Here is a 21,248-nt window from a genome sequence, read left to right on the forward strand (position 1 = left end):
GCTGAGACTATTGTTCGAAAACAGGCAAAATAATTAAAATTATTATGGAATAATCACATATCACACAACAACCTCCCACTTTTACGAGCAACAATCCAAAAAGGCTCCTCCAAAGCGGGCCCAAGGGCAGAGGTTCTGTATATCATTCAAAGACCATCTGTCATGCAATTCCTGTAGCGCCGTCGCACTGTTCGGGGGCAGGCTGAAATTTAGCCCTGGCAGTTCTCGTTCCGTTTGCTAACAAACAGCAGTGATGGCAGATAAATATGGCAAACAATAGGCGTTTGTAATGAACTGGAAAGGGATGTGGAGTTTTGGAACCGGCACCAAAATAAGAAGTTTTGGGTCCTGTGCTGGGCTCCTGAGACTCCCAGGGCCAGTTCCTGCCATGTGGCAGCTCAGACAGACATCTGCAGACTGTGCAAAGCTTCCACAAACACAGCCAACCTGCTAAGGGCCTGATTTAAATAAAGCTCTTTTAAGATGTGTTTTCCAAAGCATTAATAATCACAGAGACTCAAAGCTATCTTTCTGGTGGTGTTGTTCTTGGGAAGTCAGATATTGCAAGTGATTCTGGAAGCTTCTTCCTGTGATCCTGACTTTGATTCGGAGGCACGCTCTCCCAGATGTACCTTCTCCCAGCAACTGGGACATGTGTTCATGCACACTACCTCATTTGGTGGGGTTTCTATCAAGTTGGTTAGAACGTGCTCTTGATAATTCGAATCCATGCCTGTGCTTATTCGCATTCACGTGGAAGTACAAATTTGAGACTTGACTGTTGCTTGATAAACAGCGAGATCAAAAGATGACAGTCTTCCATCATTCGCCAAGCAGCTACCCAAGGAGTTCTAGAGTTCTTGTTTACCTTCGTTTAATTAAAAAAAAAAACAGTCCACGTATTTTGGGTGTTTTAGGTAAACATTTACACAACAAATTAGTTTCTTACCCAACAATTTCTGCACAAATTGTTGAGTGTCAGCGCTTTTAGGTTTCTCCATGTCTGAGTGTCAGTTTCCTTGCCGTCTCAGCTTTGCTTTGGAGCAAATGCTGGTCACATAGTTGGCCGGTGGAAGAAGCACGTTTCTGGTGGCATTGTTGCTTGTTTTATAAGCCCGTCTATTATTTGCCTGAAAGGTAACCCCTGGGACTGGTTACAGTTCCCGGTTAAAAGGGTGTCAGGGTGATAGTTTCAGGTTCCTCCAGTCTCTATCGGTTCAGTTGAGTCTGGTTTTCAAAAATGTTTTAAATGAATCTGAGTTTTGTTCGACCTGTTTTCTCTGTTTCTAACTGGGCCCTTCTGCTGCGTCTCTGGTCAGACAGGTTAGTGGTGGGCAGTGGGCATCACCTACTTCTCTGACCTCAGGTTATGGCTCGAGTGGGCCATTTGTCCAGTGGATTCTTTGCTGTCAAACTTTGATTTCTTTCAGTCTCCTTTGCTTCAGAAGGCAAGAGACCAATACTTGTTTCCTTGGTCATTGCTTACAAGCTCTTAAGACTCTATATGCTATTTATTAAAACTAGGATGTAGAACGTTCTCCTTATAGACTGTTTTATGCCAATTAGATGTCTCTGAAAGAGATTCAAACTCACTGCCATCAAGTCAATGCTGACTTAGAGAACCTATAGGACAGGGTCAGACGGTCCCATGAGTTTCTGAGACTGTAACTCTTAATGGGAATAGAAAGGTTTGTCTCTCTCCCATGGAGCGGCTGGTGATTTCAAACTGCTGACCTTGGGGATCGCAACCCCATGCATAACCTCTGTGCTCCCTGGGCTCCTTGAAAGTGACTTGGGTCCTTCAAATCCAGCGACTCAGTCCCATGCAGCGTTTGGATATGTCTAAGATGCTTCCGTAGCTGTTTCCTGTTATCCATATGAACATTTAAGGGCATGTCAAAAGTATCGCCACGGGGATTCCAGTTCCTCCATGCACAGGTGGATTCCAATCAAAGGCGTTTAAACACGTCTCTGTGGTTAGTGGATGGCTGCAGACGGGTTCTCTCTGTAATACACTTGTCATGGTCTTGTTAGGGTGCCTTCAAAATAGGGATGCTTTTGTGCCACTAATCATGATTTTGAAGCCAGGGGTAATATCAAAGTTTTCACAAAACTCAAGTGGACATCTTTCCCACTCATTAAAGCTTTGCCAGAAGTTGATATTGATGCTGCTCCATACAGACATCAAGTTTCAGAGGAGTCAAGTGTTTTGCAGAAGGTTAGAATGACCTCAAAGATGATTCAGGCAGAGAGGTTGTGGTGACTGGTTTTGGGATCCTAACAGAGTAATCTTGATAAGATTTTTCTCGAAGGAGACAGGTTGATCATGGGGTCTGATTAGGAAGATGACTTAAGAAAACGGGAAACTCCGTTGTGAGACAAAGCCCAGGAAAGTTGCACCAAGATATTTTTTCCTCTTTTCATCACAATAAGGCACTTGCTCATTCTTTGAAGATAGCAGGGCCCATCTTAGAATTTTGTTGGGAAGCTATCCCCCCGACTACCCTACAGCATTGACTTTGTCCCTTCAAACAAAAAGTTCCCCAAACCCGATACTTAAAAGGAACTAAATTTTAATCCCTCCTGGAAGCCAACACTGTTGTTTTGACATGGTAAATGGAAGAGCGTGGACTTCTATGGGGGAGGCTTTCGAGAGATGAAAGCACAGCTTTCATAAGTCTGTAGCCTAGATGGAGGGTATGTTGATGACTAATCACTTTACATTTTTTTTATTTTTGTTTAACAAGAGTTTCTATGATTTTGTCCATCGCTCTTCTGTTGCGCTGTTGTATTAGGGAGGTGTATGTATTGCTGGGATGCAGAGAACTCACGGTGGACAGGTTTCAGTAGAGCTTCTAGAGTAAGACAGACTAGGATGAGGGAAGAGGCAGACAACTTCTGAAAAATTACATGGTCAAAAAGAACATTTCCAGAGCTACATTATCTTCCATCGACAATTTATGGTGGTTGGAATGTGAAAGGTAGAACTAGAGAAAGGACTGGTCATTGGAAAATATGGCCTTCATGATAGAAATCACACTGGAGGCCATATGATGCCATTTTGCAAAACCAACGAGTTATTTATTGTAAATACACTTTTAAAACAAATAGACTGTGACTATACACATGAACCTCACTAGGCGGCCTAGAGAGGAATCAAATTGATTACATCTGTGAAAAGAGATGGTGGGGAAGCCCAGTATCATCAGCCAGATCAAGGCCAGGAGCTGACTGTGGGACAGAACATCTGTTGCTCACATGCAAGTTCAGATTGGAGCTGAGGAAAATGAAAACAAGCCCCTGAGAGGAAAAATACGACCTTGAGTCTATCCCACCTGAATTTAGAGATCATCTCAAGAATAGATTCGATGCTCTAATCGCTAATGACTGAAGACCAGCCAAGTTGAGATGACACCAATAACACGAAGAAAGCAAAAGGTCATTAAAAAGACCGGGAAGAAAGAAAAAACAAAAATGGATGTCAGAAGAGAGTCTGAAACTTTTTCTTGAATGCAAAGAAGCTAAAGAGACTGAAAGAAAAGATGAAAGAAAGAGCTGAACAGAATTTCATAGGACAGCTCGAGAAGACAGAGTAAATAAAGTGTAATGAAATGGGCAAAGCGAAACCAGAAAGAGAAAAAACATAGATGGCTGTTCCTGAGTCATTAACATGTCGGTTGATTGATGGATTGTATTGATGTTTGTGTTGTGCTGATTTTTGTTTTGATGTATCTGGAGTTTTGCTTTTTATTTCTTCTTAGAAATCCTTCCTTTTTAAATAGAGGAAAGAGCTAGGAGGCAAGGGGCATTTATAGAGGTCTAAATACAGGCATGTCCATATATAAATATATTTGTATATGATGGGTAAATATATCTATGTGCATATATTTATAGGTTTTGTACTAAGGTAGCAGGTAGACATTGGGCCTCTACTCAAGTACTACCTCAATACAAGAACACTTTATTAAACAGGCATTCCATGATGCTCACCTTCCCAATAGGATCGCTGAAGACAAAGCGGGTGTATAAACAAATGTGAAGAAAGCTGATGGTTCCTGGCTATCAAAACATATAGCATCTGGGGTCTTAAAGGCTTGAAGACAAACAAGCAGCCATCTAGCTAAGAAGCAATAAAGCCCACATGGAAGAAGCACAGCAGCCTGTGTGGCCATGAGGTGTTGATAGGATAATGTATCAGGCATCAAAGAATGAAAATTCATATCAATGTGAATGAGGGGAGTGTGGAGTGGAGAACCAAAGCCCATCTGTTGGCAACTGGACATCCCCTTACAGAAGGGTCACAGGAGGAGGAGATGAGCCAGTCAGGGTGCAGTGTAGCAACGATGAAACATACAACTTTCTTCTAGTTATTTAATGCTCTCCCCCCACTATCATGACCCCAATTCTATCTTATAAATCTGGCTAGATGTACACTGGTACAGATAAGAGCTGGAAACACAGGGAATCCAAGATAGATGAACTCTTCAGGACCATTAATGAGAGTAGCAATACCAAGAGGGGAAGGGGAAGGTGGGGTAGAAACGGAACTGATCACAAGGATCTACATATAACCCCCTCCCTGGGGGATGGACAACAGAAAAGTTCGTGGAGGGAGACATCAGACCGTGTAAGACATGAAAAAACAATAATTTATAAATCATCAAGAGTTCATGAGGGAGGGCGGGAGGGAGGATGTAAAATGAGGATCTGATACCAAGGGCTCAAGTAGAAAGAAAATGTTTTAAGAATGATGATGGCAACAAATGTACAAAAGTGCTTGACATAATGGATGTATGTATGGATTGTGATAAGAGTTGTATGAGCCCCCAATAAAATAATTTAAGAAAATCCTTCCTTTTTGTCTTTTGTTTGTTAGTTGTTGTTTTTCTGGTCTAGGAGGAGGTACCCCCATAAAACCGGAATTGTGCTGTGTGGAGTGGAACGTTTGTAGTCCATATTTTCCCACTAGGTGAGCATCAAGCAACTCACTCTGAGTTGGTGCATCACTTGGGAAAGTTCTCTCTGGTTATAGTGAAATTTTTCATAAAAGCAGTTTCACTCAAACCTCATTTTTTTGGTGATGACAGGTTCAAGAGAACAATGTGTGGCTGTGGAATTTTGTTTCCTGCTTAGGAAACATGCACAGAAACTGTTGTGATGTTGAACACAGCTTACAAAGGCTGTGCTATGGGGAAAACCCAAGTGTACAAGTGGTTTTCTCTTTTCAAAAGAGGTGAAATGTTGATTGATGACAAACCTCCTTCTGCACAACTGTCAACTTCCCAAACGGACGCAAATATTGACTCATAGTGCGTTTGGACTTCATTCCACAAGGTCAGACTGTTAATCAAACTTTCTACTTAGAGGTTCTGAAATGATTGCATAACAGTGTGCAACAAAAAGGGCCTGATCTGTGGCAGACAGGGGACTGGTTTTGCCACCACGACAATGCACCTGCTCACTCAGCCATCTCAGTGCACCAGTTTGGGGCAAAAAAACAGCATGCCTCTCTTGCCCCACAGAGCTGACCTCACTCCGTCTGACTTCTCTTTGTTTCCGTGAATGAAGAGGGACATGAAAAGACACTGATATGACGATGTAAAACGAGTTTGAAAAATGTTTCCAACAATGGGATTGCAGATTTGACAAATGTATTAAGTGTAATGGAGAGTACTTTGAGGATGATAAGGTTTCTTTGTAAAAAATTTTAAATACATGACTTTTTTTCCCCAATAACCTCTTGTACAATCATCACCACAATCAGTTTTAGAGCCGTTTCTTTGTTCTTGTACATATCCTTATTAGCCTCCCATTCCCATCTCCCTCCCACCCTCCCCTGCAATACCCTTATTAGCCTCCCATTCCCATCTCCCTCCCACCCTCCCCTGCAATACCCTTATTAGCCTCCCAGTCCCATCTCCCTCCCACCCCTCTCCTCCTATACCCTCAAGCAACTATTCATCCAGTTACTGTCTCTATAGATTTAGCTACCTTGGATTTCAAAAACAGAAAAACATTTAAAAAAAACACCCCAAAACTAACAACAAAAAAGTGAAACAGATAAAGGTTTCGATGGTAAAGAAAGCAGAAAGTATTAAAAAATTAGGACAAATTTAAAATATATCACCAGGGAGATTGAGTAATAGGGTGTTACATGTTAACCTAGCTGTATCTACAATAATCCACTTTCATGTATTCCGCATGATAGCAAAACCATTCACATTCCTGATCCATGGTCAGAGGGACTTCACCAGAGGCTTAATCCACCTATATTTCCCCTTTATTATTTTTAACAGAATCAGTATTAAAATGAGTCAAAATAGAGATCAAATGATAAAATATTATATTTTAACCTAATTACATCTGCTATGGAACATAAATCTTTTTTTCCTGTTTCATTTTATTTATTTTTTAGGCTCATACAACTCTTATCACAATCTATCCATACACCAATTGTGTAAACCACATTTGTACATTCATTGCCCTCATCATTCTCAAAACATTTGCTCTCCAATTAGGCCCCTGGCATTAGCTTCTCATTTTTACCCTCCCTCCTCACTCCCTGCTCCCTCATGAACCCTTAATAATTTACAAATTATTATTTTGTCATATCTTACACTGTCCGATGGCTCCCTTCACCCATTTTTCTTTTGTCCATCCCCCAGGGAGGAGGTTATATGTAGATCCTTGTAATTGCTTCCCTGTTTCCACTCTACCATCCCTCTACCCTCCCGGTATTGCTACTCTCGCCATTGGTTCTGAAGGGGTCATCCGCCCTGGATTCCCTGTGTTTTCAGTTCCTATCTGTACCAGTGTACATCATCTGGTCTAGCCAGATTTGTAAGGTAGAATTGGGATCATGATAGTGGGGGTGAGGGGGTGGGAAGGAAGCATTTAGGAACTAGAGGAAAGTTGTATGCTTCATCGTTGCGACACTGCACCCTGACTGGCTCATCTCCTCCCTGCGACCCTTCTGTAAGGGGATGTCCAATTGCTTACAGATGGATTTTGGGTCTCCACTCCATACTTCCCCTCATTTGCAGTGATATGATTTTTTGTTCAGATAATGCCTGATACCTCATCCCTTTGACAACTCGTGATCATACAGGCTGGTGTGCTTCTTCTATGTGAGCATTGTGGCTTCTGAGCTAGATGGCCACTTGTTTACCTTCAAGCCTTTACGACCCCAGATGCTATATCTTTTGATAGCCAGGCACCATCAGCTTTCTTCACATTTGCGTATGTACCCGCTGAACATAAATATTTTTTATTTAGCTTCTCCTTTCTATTGGTGTTCTATGCAATTTTTCATCCTTCTATTTGCTCTTCTGGGTTCCCAGATTTTCATCAGTAGCTGTCTCTCTTGGCTTTTTGGTTCTTTGTTGTAGGAGATGGCATGGGGTGTATGACTAAGCCACCTACTTAGACCGTGCACAAGAGCTGTTGTTGCAAATATCTAGGGCAGTCGAGAATTCTGTTCCAGGTCCCCTTTTAAAATCATTTGCCAAAAAGTTTTCTGTTCACATGACACAGACACACCTGCTCATATAACTAGCTGCCCATACCACTTCTGCGCCCTTCTCTGCTCCCCACCCCCAAAAGAATTTACTGGTCCGAAGTCTGAAAGATACCACAGTGGAATCAGAAATGAATCACATAATGAATAGAATAGAATTCAAAGGGGCAGAACTCAACCTTGGCTAATTATAATTTCTACTTGGAATAAGACAATCTTTGTTACCGCTAACCCTATAAAATTAGCATGGCATACCAAAGAGGATACACTACTAAGGAGCCCAAAGTCATCCTAAAACTGAATTGGGACTCTGGTGATGTGGACTTTGTTGACCAGTCCATTAGCCCAGGGAGGGAGGTGTGGAGACGTTCTAAGCCCTCAGAGCTAAGAGATATCTTTCGGTACCTCGTATCTGGTTCTCCCGGACAGTTCTCTCATGAGTTTATGGTCAGCTCCAGTGCCAAAGCTCTGCTCACCACCATGGTGTTATGCTTCAGGCAGGTTTTTGTTCCCACTTGTTCTTGGGGAAACAGAGTTTCAAGCTGAAAAAATCAAAGTGATTTAAAAACATCATTGAACTTATCCTTAGAGGCCTTGCCTTTTGGAGTTGCATTGAACTTTAGGGGATTATTTAGCTCGCTTTACAGACAAGGCAAACTGAAACAAAAAATTACCTAATTTTTCCTACAGCTTTTAAGTAGGGAAATTGAACTATAATGTGGGGCTTTCCAATAACAAGCCCATGCTCTTTTACTCAGATCTTGGTAAACAGCTGCCACGGCCACCAGTGGCTACGGAATTGATCCCAATTGGTTTTTAATAGCTGTTTTTTCAGAAGTAGGCCACCATGACTTTCTTAGAGAGGCCTCTAGTTAGACTTGAAATGCCTATCTTTTGGTCAGCAGACAAGTAGGTTAAGTAATTATCTAGTTGAGGGATTCTCCAGTATTCCTCTTGATGGCTAAATTGGAGATGTGTAGAAATACTTATTTCTAGATTTTTCTAGAGCTGCCTAGTTTTGAATATAGTCAATATTTTACAAGACCCGGGACTTATCTACCTGGTACTGAATAAATTAACCACATCTCCATATAGGAGCTTTAGATTATTATTGTCTTCTCCTTCCAGGTTAAGAAATATTGACCTTGGGTTATGTTCACTGTATGAGGAGTAATATCTGAACTGAGCATGTCATTACAATTGTACCAATTTGACACACTTATCAAGGGCCTATGATGTCCACGGTTCTGGACTATGAGATCCTACCCAAAATGACATTAGAAAAATCCCATGGCTTCCCATTTGCTTCCTCTAAATTCAGCACAAATCCATGCACAGTCCTCCCCCGTCCCCAAACGGTCTGAGCGTGCTGGCTCTCCCTTCACAAGCTCTCAGTTATGACCATTTCTTCTCCTTCCTCTTCAGAAGCTTCACACCAAACTGGAGAGGGACGAGTCAGTGCTCTCAGGCCAGGCTGAGAGGATTAGTCAGCAGTGGGTGGCAGCTGGTCAGTTTACCAGACAGACCGAACGTGGAGATGCTCCTAAAACAAGAATGGAGGTTTTCCAGTCTGTCCTGGGAGCTGGTCCAGGTCCGAGGGCAAGTGCAGGCGTGGGCTCTGCCAGACTCGAGTCAAGCTGGAATGCACGGTGAAATAAACATCAAACAGGGCATCGGACTGTTCCAGAACCTCCTGGACAGTGAAGTCAAGAGAATGAGGATGGCGTTAAAAAATCAATGCCAGGTCAACTACTATGTTATTAAACTGGGTGAGTAAAGTCGTTTCGTGAAAAGCTACATGTGAATTGCTGGGCCGTGTTTTCGCTCTCCCTCTTCCCTTCCTGCCTTCTGTTTCAGCTCCTGGGAGGCTCCCTCCCTGTCTCCCCTTTCAATGCCAGTGACTAGCATGGCTTATCTGAGTATTCCGTTTCCTTATAAATCAACAAGTATGAAATCTTGTTTTCTATCAAAAATGGTGAAAGCAATGTCCTTCCTCTTTGGACAGGAAGTCGGTGTTCAAGCTACTGGTAGTGTTTTGTGTAAGAAAAAGCATCACACTAGAACTGAGGAGCCCTGGTGACACCGCAGCTTAGCACCCAGCAAGTGCTCTGCAGGGGACAGCTGTGGATGACAGCGTTGGACACACCCCGAGGCTGTTCTGCTTCATCCTGCAGCAGACTGGGTCTGAATAGACTATTTTTAACAAAACAAAAAGTAATAACATGTACATGGTACTTTGAAATATTTTGGTGTTTTCGCCTCATTTTCCCACGTGGGGCTTGGAGCCGGCAGTGAGAAGAATGACGAAGAAGAGATTGAAAAGAACAATTTCCCTCCATGGTGAGATGGAGTCCGGCTCCACGGCCACCTTCCCTGGAGTGGAGCGATGGGCAATCCCCCACCAGGGCCACACACGTATCATGCTACTCTCTCAGATTTGGATCAGCGATCTTTTCTAGGGAATTGTGGATCCAGCGGATCAATAATCACATGTCTTAACCAATGACAGATGCCACCAAGGAAATAATTTCCACATTCAAGTCCCCGAAGTCCATGACTAAACAAGTTACCAGTGACCACAGGAAAGCTCTTGTTTCTACAGCTCATGGGTGAGAGGAGTCTGCTGCCTGGGAATTCACTTGCACTGCGAGTCAGAAGGAGCTGCGAAATGGTGTGACATATGGCCCTCGGGCCTCTCACTCCCGTGATTGGCAGGTCACACTCTCTGGTTTTTTGACCAAGGCCTGTCACAGTTGGAAAGACAGCTAGTGAAATGATTTACACGTCACTGAGGGCTATGCCACTGGTCACCCAGTGCTGCCACCCCAACAGTGAAACGCTGCCTTGCGACTCGGTTCAGGAGGTGCTTGTGCTCAGCTGTGTGTTGCTGTCGGATGAAGCGTTGGCCGAATGGACTAGCGGCGGGAGAGAGAACTGCTGTAACTGCCACGTGTTTGGCCCAGCTGTCGGGAAAGTGCACCATCTAGTTACATGTGTGTAGGGAAGTTAGAATCTGGTTAGTAACAGCCTAGCAAATATAAGAAGCAACAGTGTCCTAGAATTCTTGGTTTGCACGAGAATTAAGGAACTGGCAAGACCAATCTCTCCTTACCATCTCAAGTCAATCCAGAGAAAATCTAGAAAATCCAGAGTAGTTTTCTTCCTAAGGTGCTAGATTTGGTCAGATGAGATGGACTTGAAAGTGCGTTTGTCTGCAAACGTCTTCAGGGCCTCTCTGGTTCGAACGCATCACTCCACCGGCCGTCCATTCTCATTAACGCAAACGTACACGCAATCGTCCTTTAAAATTAGACTAGGTGGCATTTCCAAATGAATGAAGGGATAACTTTTGTGGCGACATCTCTTAATTGTTTTGCATCTGTGAGAGAGTTTATTCTGACTGGGAGCAGCCTTCCGAGTGATTCAGGGAAAAGCCTGGGAGGACCCAGGCAGCTGTTTCAGTGTTTTTCACTTGGTAGAATCAGGAAGGCTAGGGAGCTGGTCACTGTGTGTGTTTTTCTAAAGCCACACCTACTTTCTCCACTTAAAAATAATTTTTTTTAAGTCTTGAATTGGTACTCAGACTCATTCTGGGTGTGATTAGAAATAAAGAAATGCTGCCAACCCTGATTGTGTTGCTGGAACATTCCTTTAAAGGGATTTAAAACAGTCTGAAACCGCATACATGTATCTAGCTGTCAAATCTTCATTTCATCCTCTTTCAGAGGCGCATTGATTTTTTAGTGTCGTCCTTGATACATCTGGGAGCTAGGGAGAGACTGCACAGCACGCGCCTGCCGGCAGAGAGATCCCCAGGATGGCTGGAGAGCAAATGGCACTGAGAAAACTGTTTGTTCCATCCGAGTAACAGAGTTCTAGGGAAATGATGACCTCGCTCCTTTGTCTTACTTTGTCTGTCGGTCTGATTTATTTTCTCTCTCTTTCCTAATTTTTAACTTTCTTTTCGTTTCCTTACTTATAACTACTGTCACCCTCTAGTCCCCAAATTAAGCTCTGACATCTATATTGATAACTTTCTCATGGATTTGATGGTTTATATCATCTTTTAAAACACTGGCTCATGTTCACCTGCTAAAGAATTGTCAGATTCATTAAATAGAGTGCTTTTTCATCCATATGAACAAAACTAGCCATTTTGTCTCTTACTACTCCAGTGAAAATGATATTGAACTTGGCTGTCCATCAGTATACTTAAATATAATACCTAGTATAGTTCACAGTCGGGGCTCAAGACTCAGATTCAATTAGTGCTTTCTTATCATAACCTTTTGTGATCACTTTTCATGTGAGAAGTTTAAATAAAACTCAAAATCTGTGGCTGTGCCTTTCCTGACATGGATGTTATTTCGTGTCTGGTGGGGCTTTACCTAGGCATGTCTGACTGCAGCCACTCACTCACAGGTTTGTGTCACCATCTGCAATCTACCTTCCTTTCTTTAGCGAACTAGGCAACCTTCATTCAGAACAAACACCCTTCTTACTGGCTGGCTGTGTACTTGGTGTATGAGCAGCCGTTTCCATGGTGTTCAGGCTAAGCGTTGCTTTGCTCAGGTATTTTGCTCTTGGCTGTGTACATGTGGACAAGTGACAAAAGCACTAAAAGCCCTGCCATCCTGTAAACAATGTCCCCTCCCCTCCCCACAGCTGGTTTACTGACTTACATTTGTTCTCTGTGAAAAATGGAATTGTATCAAATAATTGTGCACATGGGGCCAGCTTGCCTGTCGGATTTCTGCAGATGTGTCTGTCCCTTGAAGAACTGCTCTTTACTTTTGATCTTGGTTTCCGTCATTACCCAAGATGTGGGATGCGTTTCCTTCCGCCATCAAGCCGTGTGCTGTGGACGTGGGCAGATGGAGGACTGTGCAGTCTCACCAGTTACCTTTTTGCTGTCTTTAAATTAGCAACAAGGCAGCGTATCCATATTTCTACTGTTGAATTCACAGGGAAGATCAGATAGTCACTTTGGGGAGCCTCAGTGGGTTGTGTATATGACATAATTTGTGCCCCCCCTTTATTTCTGAATTTCTAAGCAAATTGGAATAAGCTGAAGAGTTTCGGCCGAGTAGGTCATATTAAATGCAAATTATTAGCAATTCCCGGCTTGTATGAATTCCACACATTAAAAACTCAGTAAGTCATTACTTTCATGTGAAGGTTTTATCTTTTTTGGTGAGTAGTGTATCCATTTCCCAAATGCTGACCTAGTTCACAAGATAGTTTAGGATGCCCATTCTCTCTAAGTCTTTTAAAAGAACAGCATATGCATGTGCGTCTTAAAATACTTTTCTTACCACAAAATTAAACACAATTTTTCTTACCACAAAATTGTATATTGGTAGAAAAATAGAGGCAAACAAAATTGACAATGAAGACCACCTCTATGTTCACCTTCTAAAAGGTGCGACTTCTCGAGGTTTCACCTGTGTGTACAAAAGACCTACATTATTTCCTTAATGGGACGTAAGGGGTTAACAGGCAAAGGGAGGATTATTTCACTTCTTGCTTACATTTTCAGCTCCCTCAAGGTCCCCTCTTTAACACACTGTCTCTGGAGTGATTCAGGATGCTGAGGCCGTTGATCACTGAATAAATCTTCCCTGACTCTGAAAATGTTACAGTATTATGCAGCACACACAGGGCGGGTTGCGGCTGAGCTGCTCTGTGGCCAGAGATGATCTCTGGGTAAAGAAACTGCCTGCCATGACCCAGGGGAGCTTGCATTTCAGCAGCGAAGTAGTGAGCACGGGAACGGAATTGAATGACTTGCTCAAAATTTTGGCCATATAAATACTAAGCACAGGCCAGTGGCCTGTAAGATAAAAGAAATCTCCGTCTCTTTGGATTCAAGGAAGGGAAGGGCACCTGATACATGCCATTCATTAGCGAGCCATTTCAAGTTCACCACCACACTGCCAGCAGGATGGAATGGCCTGGAAGCTCCCTTTCTTTCGGAGCTGCCCTGAGCAAGAAGCCATGTAGCATGAGGTAATGTCTGCTTCAGAGAGTCACGGAGCCGCTGAAGCCCGCTTGTCCTCCAAGATGGTATTGGAATGTGGGAGACGGAGGAGTCATGCCCTGCAATGTATTCTAGGCCCGTTTCCTCAGTATTTGGATGGTGAGAAATCAGCTTTTATTCCTCAACTTGAAAGGAATACTCAGATGCTATTCTGAACATAAAAATCACTTAGAAACATATTCCCCGAAACCATGAACTGCTCATCTGACTTTGTTCTGTATTTCCATGGTGAGGTTAGTGCCCGGTACATATTAGATGCTGAAGAAAAAAAATGCTGAATGAAGAAATGAATGAATGAATATAGTTAGCATAGACTTGGAGAGAAAAAAATAATCAAACAAATTAAAACCCCACGATTTGACCTGGAGTAAATTCTGACTCTTGGTGACTCCAAGTGTTTCAGATTAGAACTACACACCATAGGATTCTCAATGGTTGTAATCTTTCACAAGTAGATCACCAGGCCTTTCTCCTGAGATGGTTTTGGGTAGGTTTGAACCATCGATCTTTCAGGTAGTGGCCAAGCCCTCTAACACTGACTTAGTATTAGCCTCGATGCATGAAGATATATGGTCATACAAACAGGAAGTACTTTCATGTGCCATTTTATGTATCAGCAAAAGTAATAGGGATATCATAGTTCACAGGGCTCTGAAACACTCAGCCTCCGTGAGGTGTGAGGCAGGGGTAAGGTGGTTCATCGTTTAAAGAAATTCAATGTAAATGACTCAGATGGAATATTTATTTTCCTATACATATAGCTACTACTGTTAAACAACATTATCCTAAATACAAATGTGTTGGTCTGAATTTTAAAAGCATTTGAATTCTAAGATTCCCTGTATAGGACATGCACATGCCCCCACCCCCCAAACTCACTACCATCGAGTGGATGCTGACTCCTAGCAATCCTATAGGACAGGGTAGAACTGCCTTGTGAGTTTCTGACACTGTAAGTGTTCACGGCAGTAAAAAGTCCTGTCTTCCTCCAAGGAACAACTGATAGTTTTGAACTGCTGACCTTTCAGCTCATAGGCCAATGCACAACCATTATGCCACCAGAGCTCCTAATGTAATGTAAAGTTTTCCCATATATCAGATCTCCTGCATATGATGCCGGGGTGGGGCCCAGAAATTTATGGTTTCAAAAAGCTCTTCAGACCACTCCTATCCAGATGGTCTTATGATAGGTGTTTGGGAAGCTATTGGTAAGAGGAAGGGATACGGTGGCTTCCATTTTTCTATAATTTATATGAACCATTAGCTTTAATGTCCTGTTACTATACAGTGCCATAATAATTATATGGGATCTCATTTCTCAATATTTTATGAGAAGCATATTAGAAACATTAAAGAGGGACCACAGTTTGGGGCCAAAATTTAGCATTATGGCTTCTGTAAGTTTTGGGTGGGGAATTAAACTATGAACAACTTGTCACAACTTAAAAAATATATATCTCGTAATCCAGTAGAAAATTGTTCTTTCTTTCATAATACTTGGGGTTTTTAGAGAGAGAACAATCTACAAATATGAAGAATAAGCAAAAGTTTGTAGCTGCCATAGGGGCCACTTCTAGAATGTTCTGATCAGGCAGTGCCCACTGACCTTGAGATATGACCAACAAAGCTTGAACCAGAAGCCATATTGAATTCCAAGATCCATCCCTAGGAGCAAAAGGACATTTGCTTCGGGCAGACTCTACCGAAATGCCCTTATGTGCACCAAAGACACCAGGGACCTTGACTGTTCCAGGCATGGCTTCGGACACATCGCCAGACATAGCCTTTCTGACAATAGGGGCTTTAGGTTGAAATTTTACAAGTTACCACTCTTTAGCTGTCTTCCAAGGGTGGAGAGGAAGAAGAGGAAAAAGCAGAGGGGTAGTTTGGATGAAATATACCCTGAAGCAAGCTCCTAGAGCAGCTCATTATCTTAAACAGCTGTTCAAGATCATCAGTTGGTAAGGAAAGCTTTGTTCCACTCCTGAAAGGGGGAAGCAGGAGGAGTTGGTCCTCATGTGCAGGAGCTCACAGTTTGCCCAGCTTTTCTTCAGGGCTCCCTCCGCAGTCAGCAAGCCTCTCTTTCTGAGTCTCCTAGCCACTCATTGACAGCAACCCCTGAGTTTAGTGAAGGTACAGCCCTCTGACCAAAAGGGATATGCCCTGTGTGTCCTCCATTTCCCCCGGGAGACCGTGGTGCCTGGGCAAAGTTTGGCTTGGGGCACTCAGGGTGACTCTCCCGTGTTCACAATAACGACAGGTTAACTGGGGCCTGTCGTTCAGCCCAGAGAGCCTTAGGTGTTTGTAGGTGATACACCAGGATGGTGGCGTCCACCTTGTGGTTTGCTTTGAGGGTTGCGTCCTGGTGTCTCTCCAGTGCTGTCCCAGGATCAGACATCACTGCCCGCCGAGTTGCCTCGGAACCCTTGCGGATGCACCCTGACTCCACGTGCAGCTGGGTCGAATTGTGCTCCACAGGGTTTTTGCTGGTCAGGGTTTCAGAAGTGACTTGCCAGGAGTTTCTTCCTAGATACCTGCAGCTGCGAGGGAGTCACATATATTTTATTGCAGCGGCACTGTCCTTTGAGGATTTGCTGTTTCACTCTCTCGTCTCTTCTTTTCCCTCTCCCCTCTGGCGGTTTAGCTGAGCCGTGAAGCACCAGCTTCTGGAAAGGACGTCTTGTGATGGCTCCTGTCCCTATCTGGCCATGCTCTGGGCGATTCTGTGACATCTGACCCGGCCAGGGATCTGGTGGATGCTTTGCCTGGTCTCTTAGCTATAGTGCACATACATCTCTTCTCTAAAAGAGTGTGAGCTTCTGGAGGGCAGGTGGGGGTTTTCTAGTTCTTTTGTGATTCTTTCCACTCCTAGCCTGCGGTCAGACAGATGCGGTTATGTGTGACATTCAATACCAGTAGAACAAAGAAGCACTTTGACAAGCCAGCCAGTGAACAGCCTGTGGAGCATGCTCTGCTCTGACACACCCGGCTTGCTACCAGTTGGAATTCATTGACTAGGTGATTTAGTCTGGCTCCTAAAAGACTGTTAGGTGGCAGTAGTCAGTAAATTCTTGTTAGAAGACGTAAAGAAGTCCAATTCGTAGGGACTGGGATGTATGCTTTGTTAACACTCCTAGTCACGTTAAAAAGGAGCCCTGGCAGCGTCGTGCTTACATGTTGGGCTGCTGATCGCAAGGTCATTAGTTTGAAATCACCAGCCACTCTGCAGGACAAAGATGAGGCTTTCTAATTTCCGTAATGAGTGCGAGTCACAACCCCCAGGGGCAGTGCTGCCTGGTCCTCTAGGGTCTCTATGGGTTAGAATGGACTGGATGGCGGTGATTTCCCCCCACTCCACTGCAGAGTGCTCAGCATGACTGGCTCTTGATGTGCTTACTAAGGCAACGATGCCATTGCCCGATGGTTAGCAAACCTGGCCAGAAGTTCGCCCTGAGTTGGCTTCTAAGAAGAGGGTTTTCTTGGTCTACATTTCCCCTCAGCACTCTCTGCCCTGGCTTTGCCAAGATCAAATGATCGGTCAGAGTCTCTTGATGTTTCTGATATTCTCTGAGAGTTTATCATCTTCCAGTGTTTTAAGGTGGCTGTGGTGACCATGAATGCTCATTAAGTCATTCTAGTGCGCAGAGCCCCACGATTCTTGTCCCAGCCTTGCCGTTCATCGCCCTCCTCTTCCTTTTCCAACCTGACAGCTGCCACTGCGTCCTTTGTAGAAGGACTTCTTGGCAGGTGGAGTGGTCGAGGCTGTCTCTAGACCATGGTAGCCCCCGTTGAATGGGTCAAGCTGCTGCTGCAGGTGCCATATGCCAGCAAGCAAACCACCGCAGATAAGCAGTTCAGAGGTATTATCGACTGCATGGTTTGTATCCCCAAGGATACTTTGGCCTGGTAACTTGGTCGATGTTATCTGAGAATTCCCCCACCAGGCTTACCACTTTGTCTTTGAAGACAATTACAGCAGCCCTAACTGAACAAGAGAACCAGTTTTGGCACTACCTTGGGGAGCCTGACATTGGTGCGACCTCTGGGGCCTCTTCTTTGTGCTTAGTGTACCCGCTTGATTTTACCCATACCTGTCTAGCGGCTGATGGAGGTAAAGCCTGCGAGAAACGGGGGTTGAAAGGCTTCCATGACTGCCTGGTGAAGGTCTCTAGGTCTGATGGGAGTAAGGGCCTCCGCTACCGAGCCCTAACATATCTGCGCAGGTTTAATACCCTGTATCATCTACCGAGCTGCCTATTTTGCCATTGATAACATTGCAAAGGGAACTCTTCCAGATCTCAAGAAGACCCACATCTTCATCAGCCGGATGACTGTGCAGTCTGTCATGGCTGTGGTTGGGTTGACTTCCTACTCATTGGACACTGTCACTGAATGAAGATGCAGTCAGGGCACAAAGTTGGCAAGGGCATGTACGCAGGCACCCTGGCCGTGGGAGAAAGAGTGCTTGTGATGAAGGGAGGAAAGCCTGTATCAAGGGAGCCTGCTCCATTGTGCGCAGCAGCGTGAGTGGTCCCTTTGTGCTGGACTTCAGGATAAAATCAAGAAGAGCATGTAACTGTTTCCTTGTGTGTCCCCTGTGTTAGTCTGCGTAGACTAGAGAAACAAATTCATGGACATCTAAGAAAGAGGTTTATATACAAAAGCAATTGAATATTAAGAAAACATCCCAGCCCAGTCCAGATCAAGTCCATAAGTTTGATATTAGCCTATATGACCAATGCTAATCTATATAGTCCGCTTCAGACTCATGAAACAATGATGCTGAATGCAGGGAGATCACAGGCCAGTGGGTGCCAAGTCAGTGGTGGTAGAAGCATCTCAGTGCTGGCAGGGGTCTCCATGTGGCTCTTCCAGTTCCCAGAATTCTCAGGAGAAAGCCATGCCCGCACAGAGGCCTCATTGATTATATCTTGATTGACAGGCCAGACTCCACCCCTTCACTCTTAATCCTCTTAAGTCCCAAATTGACACCAGATTACGTAATGACCACATCCCCCTTCCACCCCCTGAATAGGCTTTGTTGTGTTAGGTAACATATCTCAAGCACCCTTGGCAATAAGTTGGCTGTCTATATCAATGGCAACTATCTATTGGTTGCAAATGGGAAGCGATAATATTAATCTTATTGGTTTTTGCTGACAGCCGTTTCCACAATGATCATGATGATGATGGGACTCAACTATATTTTATTTCAGTCACTCCTAGTAAATAAGAAATTTATAGAAATAAAAATACCCGAGGGGGGGGGGGAGATGGTTCTGGTGCTGTGGAATGTGTCTAAGTTGACTAATTCTTTTCTAATCGCTTCTCCAATGAACAATTTGTATTGTTGTTCAGATAAAATTATCCAAGAAGTGACCTAGGAAACGAAGGCTTGCGTTAATGAAGATTTTACCCAAGGTTTTGCCCGACATTACTAACATTTTGAAATGGGTCTTTTTAAAAATTCAAAAATGCATTTCTAATGATTTTTATGGAAAAGGCTTGATAGCATTTTTCTAATTATGCTTTTAAGTTTTGTCTTTAATTAATAAATGAAAAACAAAAACAAACCTCTCAAACAGTGCTATAGAGTTTTAAAATAATCCAATATTCAGAATAAATAAGTTTTTTCAGGTAAAATTACAGACAGAATTATGAATGTTCTGCCTGAATAATTTCCAATGATAAGATTCTAATTGGAAAAGTCCTTCAGGTAAAATAGCACAAATTATAGTATAATAGGCTAAGAAGCACCAGCTCATACCCACCATCAGGGAAGAAGTGTTTGGGAGGGTAGGGGTGTTAGGTGTGGCGCTCAGGGTTGGGAGACCATTAACATTTGGCACATTCTTTCCTCTGAGCATTTGCAGATGACTTGTATTTTCTACACAATAGAATTTCTACCTTTGCCTCTATCTATAGGAACATAAAAAAATTCAGAACAAATATTTTTTCTTCTTAAAATCATTTTATTGGGGGCTTTTAGACTTTTATCATAATCCATACACACATCCATTGTGTCAAGTACATTTGTACATTTGTTGTCATCATCATTCTCAAAACATTTTCTTTCTACTTGAGCTCTTGGTATCCTCATTTCCCCCCTCCTTTCCCCACCTCCCTCCCTCAAAACCCTTGATAATTTATAAATTATTATTTCTTCATGTCTTACATTGTTCTATGTCTCCCTCCACTCACTTTTGTGTTGTCCGTCCCCACAGGGAGGGGGTTCTATATAGATCATTGTGATCAGTTCCTCTTTTCCCCCACCTTCCCCTTCACTCTCATTATTGGTTCTGATTATCTGTCCTGGATTCCCTGTGTTTTCAGCTCTGAATTTTGGCAGGAGGAAAATGGCTGACCCATAATCAGCAAGGATTTTTTAAGTGTCTCATGTACCTCAGAGTTACTCTCTCTCTCATCCCCCAGAAAGCCTATGGACTGTAATTGGTTTATGGCAGTGAGCTTGGGTTTTATTTTATTTTTGTTTTCTTAATGTTGATCCTGATCCTGACACATTTCTTTTCATGCTCACACATCTGTCTTCATCCATTTATCATTTATCTATCTACTTCTAATTTTATTTTCTCCCCCCCCCAGGTTTATAAATCATTTAAAAATCGTTTTATTGGGGGCTAATATAACTCTTCTCACAATTCATGGTGTCAAGCACATTTAGGGCAAATATTTTTATAAATAGTAAACTCATTAATATACCTACCCAATTAAATTCTTGTTTTAAAAATCAAAATATGAACCTGTGGTATTAAATTCTTTCCCCAAATCAGATAACCATTCCTCACTCAAACCACAAGTTTGGTGGTTCAAACCCACCAACTGCTCTGCAGAACAAAGGTGAGGCTGCCTGCTCCCATAAAGAGCTGTACCCTTGGAAACTCGAGGGAGTCGTTCTAGATGGGGTTGCTTGGGTCAAAATCAACTAGAAAGGCAATGGTTTAAATTAAAAAAAGAAGAAAAATCTTATTTAGGGATTATCTCATTAGCTGACATTTTACATTTATATCAAGAGCAAAACTCGCACCACTTGACCCACCGAGGTGGCAGGTATGGTGGCAATGACTGCTCTCCTGGAGGGGATCCAGATAGTGTCAGCGAAGTTGGGCTGGATTGCCTCTTGCCCTCCTCTTCCTGCTGGTGGCAGTTCTGTGTCCAGCTGCTGCTGTGTGTCCAGCCTCCATCAGGGCGTCTACCCCTGGGTCCACACAGACAACACCAGGCCACCTGCTCCGGGTTCCTAACGCCTTTGGGGCTCGAAGCCCAAACTGCTGAGTGGGGCAAGGGAGCAAAGAACAAGAGAAGCATGCGTGTGAGTTTAATGACATCTCAAAGTGAGAGTAACGGCCTGAAGCCTCCACTGGATGGGGCCCCTAGCATGCTGGCAGGCAGCGGTGGCTCAGAGGGTCACGCAGACTCCGGGATCAGAAATGCAGGGCTTGTAGACTGGTGACCGCAAGGGAAGCTCTGCCCAGCTCTGGAAGATGCCATGATCAAGCTGAGTCCTCTTATCGCACAGCCTGGGTTGATCCTGCTTTGTCTCCTTTCACCTTCTGCCCAAGCGGTTTTTAACCTTTGGATCGCGACCCCTTTGGAGGTCGAACAACCCTTTCATAGCAGTTTCCTAAGACCATCGGAAAACACATATTTCCGAAGGTCTTAGGAACGGAGACA

General features: G+C 43.5%; 1 pseudogene; it reads left to right on the forward strand.

The window, feature by feature from the left end:
- Window positions 1–14,944: 14,944 nt before the first annotated feature.
- Window positions 14,945–17,952, forward strand: LOC142452396 (ADP/ATP translocase 2 pseudogene; annotated as a pseudogene).
- The last annotated feature ends 3,296 nt before the right edge of the window (window positions 17,953–21,248 follow it).

The sequence above is a fragment of the Tenrec ecaudatus genome, chromosome 7, assembly GCF_050624435.1.
Source record: "Tenrec ecaudatus isolate mTenEca1 chromosome 7, mTenEca1.hap1, whole genome shotgun sequence".
Taxonomy (NCBI): Eukaryota; Metazoa; Chordata; class Mammalia; order Afrosoricida; family Tenrecidae; genus Tenrec; species Tenrec ecaudatus.